We start from the raw sequence: 20,191 nt of genomic DNA on the forward strand, positions 1-20,191 counted from the left end.
AAAGACAGAGCCACCCCATTTTATTGCATTAAATTAAAATGGAACACTGGTTAACTATTAGCCTGGTCATGTCTATAAGTGGTTTGTAAATTGACTCAAAACATATGAACCTACGTTTTATTTTAACAGTTCTCTGAAAAACAACTGGTAATTATGTTTATGTCCCAGCCTTGTTATGGGAGCTAGTGTAATAGTGCCCAGTCCTTCGTGGAAGGCCATCTGAAGTTGATATATGGTTACACAGTTTTAGTACTTTTGATGAAAAAATAGTACAAACATTATGCCTGTCCAGTAGTAGTCTGTCTACAAGCTTTATTCTGTGTTTGCAAACCTAATCTGATGTCATTTTGGAATACAGAATGTTGTCTTGGCATGCAGTAAGGGTGTGATTCTCATGACAGCCTTGTGTAATGCAAAAATATGTATTAAAAATTTAAACAAACCAATGTTTTAAAAATATTTAATAATAATTCTAAATATTTATACCTGTTTAGCACTGTGAATCCAAGCACTGCTTCCAGTTGAACAACAGCAAGTGAAAATCTGAACCAGAGATCATCTACTACAGTGCACATCAACTCATCTAGAGTTATTATTGTGTGTAAGGACAGGATATTGTGATTTAAAACTCCTCTATCTTCTAATAAATTCTAGCTTAATTTTTCACCAAATACATGCAATGCCACAAGTTTTCATGTACAACTAAGAGAAAAGAAAGAAAAATGTCTTATTTGGAAAGCCACGTAGTCTGTGACGGTCAAGAAATTCTTTTCTGCGTGTTGAGTTAAATTACTCACAAGGAGAGATTCAGTGGGAAGCTCAATGTAGTAGAAGTTGGGAAAATTTGTACACATTTTTTTTTTAAACATCCCAATCCTCTCTAGCACATGGCAGACTATTTCACATACGTCTCTCGTGATTTATAGCCAGATATTTTGTAGAATTCCTTGGAGTATTTAGCAGAAACTTCCTAGATTTAACTAACCCCCACAGAAGGAAAGGTGAGATGGTGCTTGGTCAGGAAGGATTTAGCCTTAGGAAGCCATGCTGGCTGTTTTGAATCACCTCTCAGTTCTCCATGCACCTCAGCATGGCTTCTCTGAGGATCTGTTCTATGATCTTCCGAGGCACAGAGCTGAGGCTGACAGGGTCCTCCTGTCTACTCTTTTTTAAAAATGAGTGCAATGTCTCCCTGTTTCCAGTCACCAGGGACTTCCCCTGACTGCCATGACTTTTCAGATATCATGGAGAGTGGCTTGGCAACTACATCAGCCAATTCCCTCAGGACTCTGGGATGAATCTTATCAGGTCCCACAGACATACATAAATTCATGTTTCTCAGGTAGCCATGAACCTGATCTTCTCTTACAGTGGGAGAGACTTTACTCCCGATTCCTCTCTGTCAGTCCATCAGCTTGAGAGGTCTTGGAAGAGAAGTTGCCAGAGAAGACTGAGGCAAAAATGTTGTTGAATACCTCAACCTCCTACTCATCTGTTTTTACCAGTTTTCCAGTTGTGTTCAGCAGGGCAGTACTCTTTCTTTGAACTTCCTTTTCTGGTTAACATGACTTTAGAAGCCCTTCTTTACATCCCTTGCCATGTTCAGCTTCACCTGTGCCTTGGCCTCCCTACACAAATGGAAAGCGCACCTGTACTTTTCTCAGGATACTTGTTTCTGCTTCCACTGCATGTGCATTTCTTCTTGTCCTTTAGTTTCATCATCAGGTCTTGACTCAGCCACACTGGTCTCTTGCCTTCCATTCTTTATTTCTTACACCTGGGGACCAAAAGCTCCTCCACTCCATAGAAACCATCCTAAGAACTGCCAGCTCTGTCATGCTCCCTTGTCTTTGAGGGCAGTTTCCCAGGGCATCTTATTGATTAATTCCTTGAAGAGCTGGAATTTTGCTTTCATAAAAGTCAGGGTCCTGACTTTACTCTTTGCTTGATCCTTATCCTTCAGGAGTGTGAACTCCACTAGTGCATGGTAACTGCAGCCCAGGCTGTCTCCTATTTCTGGTTCCATGGTGTGAAGTGTAATGTTTGCTGAAACATACAAGTACTACAGACTGCTAAATTTAACTGGAAAAGCTTGCTGTTTCATAATCATCCTGGGAGTGTGAGTAACTGAGTTTGTGTGGTCAGTCTTGGGAAACCACCACCTTGACGATTACTTCAACTTATGGTGTTAAAAATAAAATGAGAATATTAGATCATATATTTTTACTCAGAAGACTGACAAAATTTAGCAATCCCTTAGCTTACCCCCTTCAGAAGATAAAAATCTTGACCTCTGCAATGTGATAAACTCTCCTTGCTCCACAGTGATCTGTGCCTCCTTCTCCACTGTAGATACCCTTTCAATGACAGTGCTAGTAATGATAGATACAGTCCTATTTATTAGAGTACGTAATGCTTTTAATTACAGCCAGGGTTTCCTGCAGCTCAGGTTTGTTCCAGAAGTAACAATACAAATTGACAGTTCAAGCACTTTATCTACACAAACCGCAGAAGTTCTTTTTCCTGAGTGCTTATTTTAAAGCCAAGAAAACACTGTTTAGGCTTTCCTTACCTAATTCTAAAACCAGTCACATAGGGAATGGCATACATCTTGCAGCTACGAGACAACAAATCAGGTAACACAGAAAAGTTCCTTGGTAACTGTATCTCCATCTGTATCACAGTTTTGTCCTGTATGATCTGTGTTATGGTGAAGACATTCATTGTTCAATGTGTTTTGAAGAGGGGGAAGGAAATGGTACGTAGTCCAAAATGTACTATGAGCTTGCCAGGTAAATACTTCAATAAGCTTGAGTGTGAAAGTAAGCCACTAGTGTTTAGAAAGAGTTACATGGAAGTTCTCAATAGTTTCACTCACTTATTTCAGATTATATTGCTTGTAGACTTTAACCTCTAATAAGAAAGGACTGTGCTCAAGGAAATATTCACTCTTTTCTTCTTAGGAAAAAGAGGAGAAGTCTCAAATTATGTTTCCATTGCTCAGAGATCAAATATATTTTTTTTAGTTCTCAAGAAATATTTTTAGTTTGGGAAGACCTTTCTATATGGTATTTGTGGCAAATTCCAGTCTTCATGTTCTGAGGCTAGAAGACATCCATCTGATCTAGCATGCATGCTCTACAACAGTGACACTGATATATCCCAGAGAAGCTGTGTGACACAGCATGCAGCGGACAAGACAGCTATTCAAGGGACAGAGCTTCTGTTCCTGACCCTTAGTTTGCTCTGCCATGTGATTTGAGAGGAAATGTTTCTACACCGCTCTAGTTTCTTTGTCTGTAAAAATGGAGATGGATGTTCATATCTGCCTTCTGATATGGTCTAGAACATCAATGAAAAAATTAAGTTCTTCGAGCTGCGTTTACAAAACATGGTGCTTATAATCACATCCATATCCACACTTCTACCTGGAGAAATTAGTAAGGCAAAAAATTGTTCATTATACTATTCTAGGAGATATATTTTCAAGTTATAATCTTTACCTGACGCTACTTTTCACTGGAGAAGGTCATCGATTTCTCTTTCAGATTTGGAGTTCGGACTGTATTGCCTATTCACTTGGATTTTGTATTGCAGATTAGTTTTTCTGTTTTCTGTGTTATTAAAAGACTGTATTTGTGCCAAGAATAGAATCAACAAGACAGTCATGACAGTCTGCTTTTGAAGTGCCCTTATCAATTTTTCTGGAGAACTCACATCAAAGGAGATTTTGGAGATAAAGCTTTGAAAAAAGTTGTTATGTCTATTCAAGTATTTATTGGTGCATCCTCCGAAACTGAACAGAGCCTTTCCTGCCTGAAAAAATTGATAAAAGGGTAATGGGGACTGGTTTCATAAGCCAGCTGGGCTCAGAGACTACTGAGTAAGAGGTGGTAGATACAACACTGGTATACTGTGAAGAGTTTATAAAGTAAAGAGAAGTAGCTTACACTTATGGAGAAAAAAAAATGCAGAAGAAGAAAATGTCATTTTGAATACTATCTTAGATTTATATGAGCATTATTGAATTCCTCAAAGCCAGAGAAAAGGAGATGCTACGAGTGATGGAATCAGGATTGTCCCTTGTGATGCCAGAGCATGTAGCAGAAACAAATAGGAGGATTCAGACCTCCCAAGGCCTCTGTGGGTACTTTGTTCTTCAGTAGCCTAGGTCTAAACCTGTGTTAATATAACATCTCATTAGACAAATAAACATATCCAACTTATTTTTTTATTCCAGTACTTCACTTATCACAGTAGAAAAATCTAAAATTGAATTGAAGCATTAAATTGCATTGAATTAATAAGCGGAGTGTATCATTATGTACATATAGAGGTCACTGACCTACTATATTTGGCAATTTCTCCTTTTCTTTAGGTGTTTGACTTCTGAATATTCTGCCTGCCTGCTTTGGGAAGATTCTTTTTAATGTCTTCCCTGTGTTTTGGTGAGATTTTGAAACATACTGTTAATGAAATGTCTTCAGAATGGTTTTCGCTTCAAGCCTTTGCTTGAAGCAAAAGCTTGAAAACAGTGTTTCAAAATGCTTTTTCTGTCTGAAATGCTTAAGGGATGGATTTGGTTCCCTGGGTGCCTGCTTCTGGACATCAGGAAAAGGAAAGGCTGCAGTGCTTCTTTCATGTGAGTAAATTCTTTATCCAGAACTCCAGATGGACATCATCACAAGTTAGGAAGGAGGTGTTTTCTCATATCCATCAATGAACAGAGAAATTGCATTTACAGTGGTTATACACTTAAATGGCATAGAACGTAATCCCGGTGCGTGCTGGTGGGACTGCAAGACTAATTTGAAGTATACAGGCTTCAGGACTGGGCAATGACAATGAACTGAGAGATAAGAGCAAGGCTGCTACTTAACAGCCATATTTCAATTCACCCCCACCAAGCACTGATGTGGGGCTTTTCTTCTTGAGGGGCAAAAGTTGTGGGAACCCAGCAGCATAAAGTTTTTCTCATTTCTAGAATGTCATTTATAAAATAAAGAGTCTAAAGAAGCCAAAAGACCTGACTGATCTTTTAGAAATCTCTTCTCTTCAGCCACTGCAGAAGGCTGAGATCGCTTTAGAGGGCACAGATAGTAAACTCACAAGAAAGACCAAAGCAAAGTTCTCCAGAGGACTGGAGACAGGCATGTGAGAGTCACTGACACAGTCCTGTGGGCTGGTGGATGGGGAAGTGCTACTGCTGTGATAGGGATAATTTTGCCTTCAGGGCATTTGGAGTAACTGGAAGAGATGGTAGTTAAGAAGTGAAACATTGGATTGTGTGTGAAGGTTAATTATTTGAACACCCAGTTCATAAACATGTACTAAAGAGTCTGTGCTGTACGAAACTGACCCTAATAAAATGACCGTGAATGCTGCGAGAGTGGGAGGGGAATGGATTGCAGATAATGATGAAGCCTGAGTGCCTTTTCTGTAAGGTGTCTCGGATAATTTTGGAAGTAATGGTGGATCCAATCCCCACAAGACATTTCTTATGTTCATTTTGGTAGATGCTCTGTCTTCTTGCACATGAAATTGTCTTCTCGTTGGTGTGGGATTTTTTTTCCACTGTAGCAGAATTCCCCTAATGGATTTTGCAGGAGCTAAGCAACATTATTAATCTTGCCATTTCCTTTCTATGTGCACAAAAGGTTTCTTTAAACTTGCCCTCTCTCATACAGAAATGCCTGGCAACAGGTTTGCCTGTTACAAAAACAACCCAAATCCCAAACAAAACTAATACCTGATTCTTTGTGATCCTCATTCTGGGGGAAGGACAAGAGAGCAAACACTTTACAGTACTCATAAAAGTAATTTGGATGTTATACTAACATGCTTGGTGTGAGAACAAATTTTTACATCTTTATTTATTCATTTTTATCCAATATTAAAATTATTGGCTATAACAGAAAAGGTGTGGACCAATGTCCTGTGACTTTCAGCAAACAGATAGAAAAATTTTTTCAAATATCTGCTTCATTTTAGCAAACAACTAATGAACAACCTTACATATGTTATTGAAAAAGCTAGTTGACACCTTTTTTTTAAGAATGCATATCATGTTACAATAATAACAGCTTTACTCCAGAAGAAACCAGAAGCTTATGGACCCTACTTAATATCTTTACTTTCACACCATGTAAGGCAATATTAAGTCATTCAGAAAGAGGCATCTCGATCCGGTAGACACTCTTTTGACTCACCAGATAGGCAACGTCAAACCTTCAGGAGGTTGGCTGGGATGATTTCCTTAATGGTATGAGAAACCAGGCAGAGATGTCAGTCTCTATGAAGAGTTTTCTGGGAGTCATACTTCCTTTTCTGAGAAAAGAGGCATAGCAGTACAGAAATAAATATGTAACTGGGTCTGTGGGTACCAGTGTTGTGATAATTGCCTTGGAGAAATCAATGGGAGAGTAATAGGGAAGAATTCATTTCCTCTTTCAGTAATTTCTTAGTTGCTCTATTAAAGTGAATTTGAAACTCAGTGACAGGGGCAAGACTATTTTCTAGCAAGCACTGAAGTGAGAAGACATACTTTTCTTGGCTTTCCTGAGGAAAATGAGGACCAAGGAAGACAAAAGTGTTGTTGGTTTATTGCTGCCCAAGGCAAGAGACTGCAGAATAAATAGGTCACAGCAGCAGCTAGAAGGAGCATAGCAGAAGATTAAAGACAGCCAAAAGGGTTTAAGGCAGCTAGGACTGATCCAGCATGTGGATCTAGCTTACCTGGGAATCTGAAAGAAAATCAGCCTGCTTTGTTTATCTTTCCAAAGTGGGTAGGACAGAGAGTGGTGAAGGACTTAGAAGTCACCCTGGCTGTAATTCTTTTTGACTACAGAGTCTATCTAATCATATGTAGAAGTCCTTCTTTGCTTGCCTAAAATCTTTATTGATTTTTTTTTTTTTTACAGCTAATGTCTTGTAATGAACGGCATGCGCTTTTTTAGTGCCTGCTTCCAGTATGCAGCATTAATCATAAAGTAAGATTATAGAAAGTGTTACCTTACAGCATAGGATAAACAAAGCACCTTAAAAAGATTTTGTTCTCATAGATTCAATTAAACGGCACAAAAATGGCTAGAAGTAGCCTTAAGCTCTGGATATGAAATACCTCCTTCTACCATATCACACAATCACAGGAAATAAATACCTGCCTCTCAACCTGATGTGAGGAGAAAAACTTCTGGTTTTCTGACCATGGGTTTGCCTGCACAGCACCAGGCTTGCTGACAGAGGATAGGGTACACTTGTCCCCAAGTCACCAAAGGATTCTTACCAAAAAGCTGGCAGGGCTCATCAACAGAGCTTTAAACTAGATATGAAGGGGGAAGGGGACAAAACCAGGCTTGATAGAAAAAAAACTGGGAATGGTATTCTAGTGTCTGAGGGAAGGTGTGCCAGAAAGGCCCTTTGGTCTGCCACCTCAGAGGAAATGGGGGACAGCACTTCAAGTGGCAGTGAAGATGCAAAGTTTATTGATGGGTTAGAAATTATGGTGAGCAGTCACTTAGGAATCAAGACTATATCCCTTAGGAGTGTAGCGGGATCAGTAACCCAACTGAAGTGCATCTACACCAATGTATTCAGCATGGGCAATAAACAAAAGAACTAGAAGTCATTGAAGGGCAAGAAAACTATGGAAATGTTGTGGGATGACTTGCATATCTGAAGTGGTGCCATAGTTGGCTATAAACTCTTCAGGCAGGATAGGCAAGGAAGGAGAGGTGGTGGAGTAGCTCTCTATGTTAAAGAGTGGTTTGACTGCCTTGAGCTTAATGTTGCTGATGATAGGATTGAGTGTCTATGGGTAAAAATCGGTGGAACATCCAATAAGGCAGATGTTCTTGTGGGAACCTGCTATAGACCACCCAGCCAGGAAGAAGAGGTTGATGAGATATTCTACAAGCAACTAGGAGAAGTCTCATGATCGGTTTCCCTTGTCCTTGTGGGAGACTTCAACTTACCAGATGTCTGCTGGAAGTATAATACAGCAGAGAGGAAAACAAGAAAATCTACAAAATAAAAAAATAAATTTTAAAAAAGGAAATAGAGGTCAGGGCAGTGAAATTGTTGTGATTTTAAGTTTTTTTCATTACGTCAGCCAACTTTGGTTTTCCAATTGAAGTGCCAGATTTCCAAATAGTCTCTTACCTACACAGCTGATATAAATACAGATAACAAAGTGTATTGGTGAGCCAATGAACTTTCTCCTTTATGTTAGGAACATGTGCTGAGATCAGTTTGTTAGTTAGGATTTTGATGCCCTGGAAAAATATCTGAGGTCAACCTAGTCTGCGCAGTCTTTGGGGTACAGGTCAGTTCTGCTTTACTGTTTTAGAACATGAGAGTCCTTCTTACACTTCAGATATAGACTATACTATGTGGTTTGTAAGCTCAAAAAGTGAAAATGTGTGTTGTCTTTACCTACTGCTAAATCAACACATCTGTCTGATGTTGGCCTCTCATAGGGCATGCAGAGCTGACTAGGAATTAGGTAAACATGCAGAAGTGTACTACTTTTCCTGTTTGATTTGAATGTAATTTTATCTAAAAGCACCTTGAAGCTTATTAGAAAACCAATATCTACCTATCATAAGAGGCACTGTAGAAAGATCTCTGCATTTGGCAAGCACACTTAGTGGTGTTATCTATGGCTAAACCTTCTTGCTGTTTACCATCATCAAACTCTTTTAAACCTTGCTTTAAAAGTTGCTTTTTAATCTTGTCAAGCTAAGACTGAAGTTTTTCATGTCATACCTTTGCCTCAGGTCGTTTTTTATATTTTATACTTTGAAAAAGTCAGCCTTGCCTGAGGGTTATGTAGTGATTTTGGTGTTTCTCTCCATTTGAGAAGCTTTACATTTCTATACTTTGATAGCGAGGCTTGAAACAGGTCTTTGCCATACACCTCATGATTATCCACCCCAATTTACCTTTAAGATATTTCAATCTGCATACATCTGGGAGACATTCCCGAACTCAGCAGTCTATCCTTACTCATCATGCTCAGTTCATTCCCAGCTCATAGAAAAAAACAGACTTTGTACTTGTTATTTCCGTAGGACAGCTGAGCATACTTCCTCTGCCTGGTGTACTAGTCATGAGTGTTTCGAAAATGACACCTCACTTGTGGTCTGGGCATAACTTCTTGGTGGCAGTTTGATAACTGGGACAGAAAACAAAACCAATGTCTTCTCACGACCACCTTACTGGTGCCCATAAATTGTGGAGGCAGAATATGCCTGGTGTGACAAAAAAAAAGGGGGGGAAAAGCTGAACTGAGGATGTAAGAAGTAAGAAGCATGAGCAAAACAGCCCCTGAAGGAAATTCCTTCTAAGGAGTTAAAAACAGATCATGCATAGTACACAGTAATGACCACAATACAATAGCCAATGATGATAAAGGTCCAACAGAAAATGGTTGAGTTCACTCATATAATGAAAGCCTATATTGCCTGATTAAGTTTGCCCAGACAATTTTTGTTCTGGCCTTCCTTGACATTTGAGTGCCTGACTTTGAACCAAAGAGTTCTTCAAGTTCTTCTAACATATAATGTGTCATATATAAATGGTGCCTTTGTTTTCAAGTTTGTCATTTCACTGCTTCCCCCACTGAAGAAAAAGACAAGTCATTGAAAGTGATAATGAGCAAAAAACTTATTGGTAAAAAGTACTTTCTGCAAAAGCTAGAGTTGGAGATTTGGAATCCTGTGGCTGTTACGTAGCAGCTGAAAAGAAAATGACGCTTTCAACATTAGTAACAAGACAGCTGGACTCTTCACCAAATCCTCCCACTTAAATATGCTGAAGCACTTGCATGTTAGCTTCACAACAGATTTGACAGAAGTTGATGACTTACTCCAAGCTTACCACAAAACACTTGAAATGACCATTCAGAGTTTGTTTAATTCATGAAGAGCACAAAACCCCCAAACACTAACAATTCTGTTTTACAAGCCAACTGTTAAGGACAATGGTGGGAAAAAAAATAAAAATCATAGAATTGAATGAGGGTTGAAACTGCTGCAAAAGGAACAGAATTTCTGGAGCAGTATTTTTGACCTTGCATAAACACAGTGTTTATTTGCATTTGTGCAGCTCCTTATTTTGACCAGTGAAAATGTGATCCCACTCAGCTGCCCTGTCTACATAGGAGTAAGCTGCAAAGTTAATGTTTTCATATTATCCATTTGTTTACAATTCAAAATAAGTTTTAAGATAAATAGTAATGAAGAGATAAATTGATCTAGGCTTGTTGAGTTTGTTTTTTTCTTCTTTTTTCCTTTGCAGCCTGTTCTGACTTCTTCACAGAAAAAGAAACCAAGGGAAGAAACCCTCAACACCTGCTTCCTGCACTGATGCCTAATCCAGTAGAGTGTGGGCTTGTTTCACACACCTGTGACTCTCAGACTAAAAAGGAGCAGCAGTCCCCTACTGTGGGAGGTCATGCTTTAAAGATGAACACACAAACACAGTAGGCAGAAGACAGCACAGAATAAGGAACAACATATATTTTCTTCTTTATTGTCTAGATTTTGTTTTTCTTAATTTCAATTTGCTGAAGCAGGGCATTTGAGTAGCAGTAGGACCGGTTTTGGTGTCCGAAGATGGCTACATAGACCTGACTATGTCACTTGCTTTATGTTTATTCTTTGCTTCTTCCCCTCTTTTCCCCTTCATTTTTACAGAGATTTTCAATCAATTAAGTCTCTAGATGTTGGTTCCACATGTGTACAGGTGTCCACCTGCATGTACACACTTTTTGGCTTACAGTCCCTGTACAGACTGACCTAACCTGCGTTTCCTCCTGTTTCATGCTGCACAGCTACAGGACTGTTGCTGTGACTCAGATTAGAGCTCCATACTGTTTGAGTCCACTCTGGCAGAAAAACCTTTGATCCACCCTCAGAGTTCCTTGTTTATTTTTTCTTAATCCCTGTGTTAGCTTATTTTTTAGTAGCTTTTATTTTGTTGTCCATTAACAATCTGTTAAAGTGCTTCTTAGCGTCCTGTCTTCAGAAAGGCTTGTGTTTGAATGATTCCCTACTTGAAGAGAGGCCACACCACGAACAGATGGATACTTAGTGTATCTCAACAGGCTAGGATTCATTTTTGAAAAAGCAAGGATCCATTTTTGTTGTTTTATAAGTGTATGTGGACAATATTTTACCTGAGATCTTGAGCACGTCCATTGGAGATAGAACCATAAAATGGCTTTTCAGCCTTCAGGATTTACACATCTGTATAGATGAAGCAGAGAAAGTCTCATTGAGCAAGGAAAGTCTCTCTCAAAGGGGAACAAACCACTTGCCTTCCCCTCCCATCAAAGCTGAGCACCCAGTGCTATATTATAGTACCAAGAGAACGCAACTGTGATGTAGGCAGCTGTCATACAGACAAACTTGGCTGTAAGCTCTGATCTTAGTCTCTTGCTCTGCAACCCTGTGTTCTGTCCTCAGCATGGGACTGCCTATGCAATACCTGTTGTACCAGATTGTTACCCAGGATATACCCCATGGAGATGACAGGGTCATTGGTATTCCATACATACTGTCACACTACAAGAATCAGCTCTGGAGCACCTTTCACAATTATATGATTTATCCTCCCAGTAGAGACTTTACCCTAGTGCTTTAGTCATTGTTCTGAAATTCTGGGTCACCTTTTGTAATGGAAGTGATCCTGTGATGTGGGATTAAAGTTAGCAGTCTCTGCAAAGATAACTGCTCAAATGAGAGAGGGAAGTAGCCAGTTACAGAGGCCAAAGTGCCTAAGGATATGCTCTGTCTTCTGTCCTTTGACCCATCCTGCAGCCCCTTGTAGCCCTAGAATCCAGGTTATTGAAATGCATCATTCTCCATACTCTAGAGATGAGGCACAGAAATCCCATTAAAGAATGAACTATGTGGAGACCAGATGTCCAGATATCTCTGCACTAGCAAAATATGCACCCAAATGGGAAATCATGGGCCCCTTTCTTCTCTCAAAGTAGAGTTACATGTGCTGTATTTTATGTTTGTCTTGATAAATCACATAAGAGAACACAAAGGAAAATATTGAAGAATTCAGATAAAAATTTTAGCATGTTTTTCTAAGCAAAATACTCAAAGTGTTGTTGAAAAAATGAATTCTAAGTTCCTTTTAAAATACTTGTACTCTGACAGTTCTGCTGCTATTTTCTGCTGCAAACTGAGCACAGGTGCATGTGCTGCCAGTGGTTATTTCAAACATGCAGTGAAGTTTCTCACCTAAAGCTGAAACTTGATTATGGATGAAACTTCACAGAGTTTAGTGAGTCACAGTGATTGCATATCTTTTGTATAAAATGGGAATAATTTTGCTTGTTATCCCTTTAATCTTGTTGGCTTTTGAAGCCCAGAAGTTTTCTAGAAAATCTGGCTCAATAATGCCATGATTCGTGCAGGAAGACTTTGACTGACGAACCCTTAGAGCTCCTGGGTTGTAAACTTATTAGAAGCAAAAAATGAGATGTAGGGACACTCTACTGAATATCTATAAACACACCTGTAATTTAACAAGCATTTTGCCTTGTTTTTTTTTAGAAGCAATGTGCACAACAGGGCTTTTCTGAAAGCTGGTTACAGAAAGATGATCAAACTCATTCACTGTACAGGATGTATCTTTTTAAGAGACCTAAAAAGCACAGTTTTGACTTCTGTTTCAGCCTGTAGTCAATGGCACCTCCAACACGGTCTTAGAAATAATCATTACCTTCTAGAAGGTTGAATTGAAAATGTTATGTGCTGTCATTGTACTCAAGTATTTTATCGATAGTCTTGCTGCAACTTTTTCAGACAAAGCACACAGTGGAAAAAGCAAATGCAATGTGTGTTCTTTTTCAATAATGCCAGCACTAATAGCTATTGGAGGTGGAAAGTTTGATCCCCACTGTTTTAGCTTAATTTGGAATTGGGAATATGATAGAAACAGAAAATTCTTCTGAATACCAACAGGTAAATCATCCTGGAAAATGATCAAGGGGACCAGAGACGTAGAAAGAGATCTACACATATATTTGTGTATGGTTAGAGAAGAACTACAGCGCACTAGATGGAATATAGGGTAGCTACTAAATCTAAAGGTGTTGGAAAGTTTAGCAAAATTAATGGTTTATGTACTTTTTTCTTCCATAGAAGCATGCAGAGTAAATTGGAAGGGAGCCCAGTGGGTTGTCTAGTCAAATTTAATGCAGGATTAACACTGCTTACAGTATTCCCATGAGATGTTTGCTTTACTTTATTATATTCTTATTTAAAAGATTTGGGAATGTTTTAAATTTGCAATATATCTATCTCAAATGTACAGAGCAATAAATTTGCTATATATGTATCTCAAATGTACCAAGAAATTACTTTCTTACTGAGGTACCTTATGCTTGACCTGTCCTTAATCAAATCCTGCATGCCACAATAAAAAGGCAGTTACAACAGAGGGTTAAAATCTGTCACGTGAGAGGTTTTTCTTAGTTGCCTTCAGATGTTTGCATGTTAAGGATAAGCTTGTTACCCTTGGCTCCCTTTATATAAATAGGCACCTTTGAAGGGTAATTAATCTTTCCTCTTCAGCCACTCAAACGCAGAGGTGGAAACTCGTGATTTCCTACAGTTATTTCCTCGAATAAAACCCTCTCTCCACTTTCATCTTTTTCATGTTTGTTTTGCAGAAGTATGAAAGTAACAAAGTTAGGGATGTGTGTTTGTGTATAACAATGTATTTCAAACACATAGAGTGTTCAAAATAGTGAAAGTTCAAGGAAAGCAAGTTTCAGATTTAAGAGGAAATGCTATTCAGATCAAGAGTCTTAAGCTATCAGAGAGCTAAAATTTTACAATGCAGTCTTTACATTCCATCATAATTCATGCATTCATTTTAAATATCAAATATAAAACATGTTCTATGAATTCTGTATAAATAATACCAAAATGAATACAGTTTTCTAGCAAACAATGTCAGAGAAAGGATTTGTTTGAGAACACTGCAAGTTCCTCATGAAACGAAACTACATTTTCATTTAGGAGTTATTTCCTTTTCCTAGAGCCAAGTTTCCAAGCTCCCCAAGTGGATATTTAATGCCTGAATGAAAGAAAAATAAAACAGTCTGACATATTAGTCTTTGAATTCTCTATAAGTATAGGCCAATATGATACTGTCTTTTTGATCTGGATTATCACGTGTTTTCTTTGTGGCTAAGGATATATCCTTCTCTTTTTAAAAAGGTTGGAGTCTATAATGCTACAAAGTTGTGCAGATTCATTGCTTTCATGCTTTTTTTGACACCTTGAAGGTTTCTCCTCTCATGCTTATTATTTCTCCTGTCACACTGTAAAATACTCAAGAGAAGAAAGCAGTCAGTGAGGTGGCCATCCTTCAGGTTGCTACTAATGTTGTCTGTGCTGTCTTAAATATTGCAAGAATAATTTTTCAGAATTGATTTTACGAAATGAAGCCAAAAGTTCTGAAAGGCCTATAGTAGTTTGATCAGTTTGTTAAAATCCTGTCCACAAAGGGCACCTATTTAAAAAGGACTAAGAGTTGTTACCTGGAGTTTCTCCAGTGTGGATTTGAGTTCATTAGAACACTTTTATTGCACATAAGTAGCCTTCTTCTTAAGTGCTAACAGCTGTACAAATCTAAAGGTCAAACCTGTAAACCGTTTCACTCTCTAGACACTTGTTTAGCTTCTCTTACTAAGTCTAGTATTATATATTTTGATTATAACTCCATCATCCATAAGCTCTTTTCTTTTGTGCAGTGAATAATGTAAAATCATAAATATTTCTCATTTTACTTCTGTTTTTCTTTCTTTTTGCCACCTACTTGTCTTATTCTATATTTCTTCACTTTTGAATTTAGCACAACATTTTTTAACTCACAGTATTAAATTAGGATAATAAAAATAACTTTTTAACTTAAATTAATTTAAGGTTTTGCTAATGTTTTCTTACATATCTGAGGCTTGTCTCGTATGAATAAATTTTTTCTTTATCCAGAAAGGTGCTTCCCAAGTGGTGATTGTGTATGTTTCCTAACAGAGGGAAAAATAGAAATAAGTACTGCTGAGTAGAAAATTGCATAAAGGAAGAAAAAATTTAAAACATTTCACTAGTCTTTTCTCTTGCTCTTCAGTTAATTGTGCTTTATTTTTATGACAACATGTCAGGGCTGTTCTTAGTCATGTCTTGCAGCATGAGATGCTTTGAAAAAGTGAAGGCTGTTAGGATTATTAACGGAAAGCAATTTTCAGGATTTAGCAGATTACACCACTCATGTAAGAATGAGCTGTACACCTTCCCTGGAGAGAAGAGAGAGAATGCCACAGACTGCTTCTGACCTGTTTCATTGTATTAGTTAATAATGTTCAGAGAATGAAAATTTAATATTTTTCATGGCTCCATAGGTATACAAATATTTAAAGACAAAAAATGTCAGCTAATTTTCAAGAAACAGAGCTTGCTGGTAGTTTTTCCAGGAAGTACAAGAAAATAGTTAAATTCTTGGGTAAAGTATAAGTTGTGAATATACTGACTTTTGAAGAAAAATACCCAAGATTAGAAGGAAGTGCCTTTTACTAGGACTGAATTTTAGGTGCCATATTCACCTTATCTTATAATGTTTGACCATACGCAATGTTAATTCTTTTGCCTTTCTATTTATGTGTCATGTTTCTGTCTCTGGTATTTTGGTACTAATTCTAACATAATTCCTAAACTATAACGTACCTTCTTTTATGAAAGCACTGGTATGAAAAACATTCAGCCTTAGCTGCCACCACACACCAAAAAGGTATGAAGAATAGACTGGTATTAAGCTATTCATCAGTGCCTGACTGTTAGCACTGTTTATTTGTTAAGCTCCAGCCGCAGCAGTGTGAACTGTCTTTTTCTTAGAGAACCAGCCCCAACACTCCCTCTGGCTGCAGCCTTCCTCATCCTAATGAACATGGTGACATGGGAGAGATTTTGAAAGTGGCAACTCCTGAGAAAAGCTGTGAGATAGATCAGGCGACAGTGGATTTGAGCAGCTGTGGCAGAGAAGCTGGATTGCAGAAACCAGGAAATTGATCGCAATTATTTGGATAAAGTGCTACTGTGTGGAACCTGAGCCTATTCTTATTCACATCATTTACTATGGTTTCAATTTACAGGAGGCCGCCTGTTCTCCTTACATAGCCTTACAATAACTTGAATATAATCATATTTGCTTTCTGTCAAATAAGGATTGTAACTGGAAATCTGTCTAGCATTTTACTCTCTGATATTATTGTATACTCCACTAATATAAAGAATTAGTGAGTGTAATTACAGCAACAGAAACTTCCAGCCAAAATTCTGGAGTTGTAGTCAGGGTAGTTTTGTTGTGCTCAGCTGGGACAGTTTAGGCATAGCTGCCTGCTATGCAGATAGGTTTTTTATCTCATCTTGGCACCAAAATTATTCAGAGGGCAATGTTAGATTTATCTACCATACCAGGAGACCTAGGTCTGCCTTTATATGAGGAGGATACTTGAATTGCAGGAGTATATTCCAGCATTCTAAATTACTGGTGTTTGTGATGTGAAATATTACCTAGATATACTAGTTTAAACCCATGAGTATAATGGCATATTTTTTGCTCCCTCTCACATGGTTCTGATATTCAATGCCAGCTGTGCATTTGACCATAGGTAAAAAAATCTCTGTCTGACTTTTTGGTAGGCAATTATTGTTTTTACTTTATAAACACATAGAGGCTTGCAGTAAATAATGGGTAAGGTAGGGCCAGTAAGAATCTAATGGATAGTACATAAAGATTATCAGTCAGATGTGCCTTTTGGTTTGAAAAAGATATGTTTAGTGCAGCCTGTAGAGCCCTGACCCCAACTTCATGGCATGTTGCCCAGAGAGTGAAATCTAGTCCAACAATAAATCACCAGAATTTGTTCTATTTGACTGTGTGTTAAAGCAACAGTCTGTAAAAGCTAGGACCACCAACTATGTTGTTTCTGCCACATATCTGCAGCAACAAAATCACTGCTGCTTTTTATAAGTCACATATTATTTAGATGACTGAGAATATTATTCAGCAAGTACAGGACTGTGCTGTTCATCACCCAACAATCTGTACTTAATCTTCAGTACAACCTTATCTAGTTTCCCTGTCGAAAGTTTCACCATATTGAAACCATATTTTGTTGCTTTCCATGTCTTACAACCCTTCAACTCTTGCTATGAAAATTCTAGACATCATTTCTAGGTACTTAAATAAAACCCAACCAACAACAAATCTCAAAATAGAACATTATTTCAGCTCACTCTAAACAAAAGGATAAGGATTTAAAGAACAGTTAACTGTATTGCAGAAGTTTTCCATTGTTGGAGCCTAATGCTGCTGGACCAGACCTTTTCCTGCTTTTAGGATTCTTAAGAAATATCTTGCTTTTACAACCTGTAACATTTCAAACTCGTTAGTTTGTTTTCTTGGTGTGGAAATAGGACAAAATGGCAATCTTCAAAGAATTCAAGTTAATTTCTTGGGAGCATTAAGCATATAGCCTTTTTTTTGGGTAGGATGGAAACAGCAATACTTTCATTAGAAAATAACGTAGGGTTTAAAACTACTGTTAGTAACAGTTTCAGTTTAGAAAATGCAATAACCATCCACATTTCTCCAGGTTACTTCTCCAAAGATTGGAAAGATACTGGAAGTATACAATATGACTATCCAGTAACCCTTGGAGGGGTAAAAGCCAGTTATTACCCAAGTAAAAGTATAAACCCCCCTCTTACTTAGCCATATGATCACCCTTTTGAACAAGAAGACTGGCTGGAAGGTTATCATAAATATACAGAATCAGGGGGACACCGGGACACATTCCTAGACAGGCATTTTGACTGATGATTTGGACCTGTGGTAAACACTAAGTATACAAATGATCTGGAAATAGTGCTACATGGTATCATTGATTAACATTAACCCAAAGCTAAATGTTTTGTTTATAGAACAATATTGGATTCTACTCTTTGTCTAATGGAACGAAACCTAAAGTAATTTAAAATTTGTTTTAAAAGTCACTCAAAGCACTCACACAAATGCAGACAGCACTGTTGGCCTCATCCTGTGCTGCTCGCTGGTGGACCAGGATGGAGGTCCACTATTAAGAATATATATATACACACATATGAGTTTGTATATAGTCCCTCCAACCAGCAGTCTGACACCGTTTTTTGTACTCATCCCCCAGACACACATGGGCACACTAAACAGAGACCCTTTACCCAGAAAAAGAGTTAGAAAGAAATGTAATAAGAAGATAGGAGAGACTGTGCTGACCAGGTGCAGAGCTTGGCAATACAGACATATCCACCAACAGCAGTTTACACGTGACTGGCTTTTTGTTATTATCTTGCCCCTTAATTTTCCTACACTTGTTCCTTCCCAAACCATCTAGATCCCTCCTTTTCCCCACCTTTACAACTCTTTACAACAACTCTTCTGGTGAGTTGTTGGCCTGAGGGCTCCTGCAATGGGTCTGGTAGGGTAATTAGTTAGGCTTCCTGCCCCTCAGATCTGAATCTCTCTGTATTCCTTTCTGGGGATGTAAATAAGCTTTTTATCACGTAGTCCAACATTATCCATTAATGGTGTACTAGAAGTCCAAAAATGATGAAATTTCAAGAAAAATGTGTATATTATTACAGAATCACAGAATCACAGAATCACAAAATAACCAGGTTGGAAGAGACCCACTGGATCATCGAGTCCAATGTAGAAATAATGGTTCCTTATGAAACATTCACCAGGTGCCCAGCATCTCACTAGGATGAGCGATATCTCCAAGAGTAGAGTTCTTGTCCAAGTTCTCAATGCACATCAGCAGATGTGAAGAGAGTAATGGGAGTAAGAAGTAGCTTGGTACACTAACTGCCACTAAACGTCTCAGGTTCTAAGAACTGTTCTGGCTTTGGGCATGAGTCTGAGTGATTTGGGCTGTCCTGCATGCTGCCTTCACTGCAGCCACACTGAATGGGGGGCAGTCTCAAATGATCTCTATAAGATATCCCCTTTACTAGCTGCTCTGGCTCCCATTCAGTCTGACATTCTCCTGAATGGGCTAAGATTCTCCAGGATTTGGTGTGTTTTCCCTAGAAGTGGTCCAGGATGTTGGACTGGTAGGAATATTCCAGGTCAGTGCTTAAGGCTTTCAATTTTTATAGCAGGTTTTGCACAGCTTTAGCTGATCTTAGCTGAGTAATTTGAAAGAACCAGCCGTTCTGTTCTGGATTCTGCCTAGATTTACTACTTGCCCTGCAGCAGTCATTGAAACATTGAAGACCTGAAGTTAATTGAGGAAGACTGTGGAATAAAGATGGCAACAAAAGAAGTTAAGGATTAACAACTTTGGGAAGCCTGTGATTTAACAAGCGAGTCTTGCTAGCTTTTATCATCACTGGAAAGTGAAGAACTGCTCCTGCTGTGCCTGTCTAGGCTCTTGGTGTACCACACCTCTGACATATGTCTCGCTGTACAAAATTAAACTAGAATATATTAGACTATTTTTGAAATTGTGGGCCACGTGTTCAGTGTCATCCATTCTACTAGAAAGCACTAGTGTCAGTTTTGCTCCTGGAATGAATATACTTCCATTCACTTAACTGGGAGCTTTTATTGGGGTTTTCCATATACTTTCCACTCATTTTTCTCAATGAGCTGTGTAAATAAACTCTTCAAAGGGCTCTAGTTTTAGTGCATTGTTGCCTCTTCTTGGAATAGTGTTGCTAATGTAGGACCCACTGTTAAGGCAGGACAGGTATGTCTATTGTTTTCATGTGCCCACTGTATGCAAAGACCTTTGTTTATACCTTAAAAGGCACTTGCACAACTCTGCAACCAAGATTGGAATATCTATGTCTCAACACCTTTTATTTGCACAAAGCACGCAGAAAAGATTTTCCATAAAGAGAAATCAATAGATAATATTTGCAAATATCTTTCATACTAGTAAAAATTATCTAGAAATCAGCACTAGCTTTCTAATGTGATCCATCTATTTATCAAAGCTGCAAGTAAAATGTCACAAAAATCTCTGTGATATTGCTCAGCTAACTTGGCAGCTTACTTGAGCAAGTTAGTGGTGAGATTTTAGCTACCACCAAGTATGATGCAACGGGAACACTTTTAGAGT

General features: G+C 38.3%; 1 protein-coding gene across 1 annotated transcript in view; it reads left to right on the top strand.

Annotated features, from left to right (window-relative positions):
- IBTK (inhibitor of Bruton tyrosine kinase) overlaps positions 1 to 20,191 on the top strand; it is a 673,576-nt gene that overhangs the window by 333,705 nt on the left and 319,680 nt on the right. The window lies entirely within an intron of this gene.

This window comes from Phaenicophaeus curvirostris, chromosome 2 (assembly GCF_032191515.1).
Source record: "Phaenicophaeus curvirostris isolate KB17595 chromosome 2, BPBGC_Pcur_1.0, whole genome shotgun sequence".
Taxonomy (NCBI): Eukaryota; Metazoa; Chordata; class Aves; order Cuculiformes; family Cuculidae; genus Phaenicophaeus; species Phaenicophaeus curvirostris.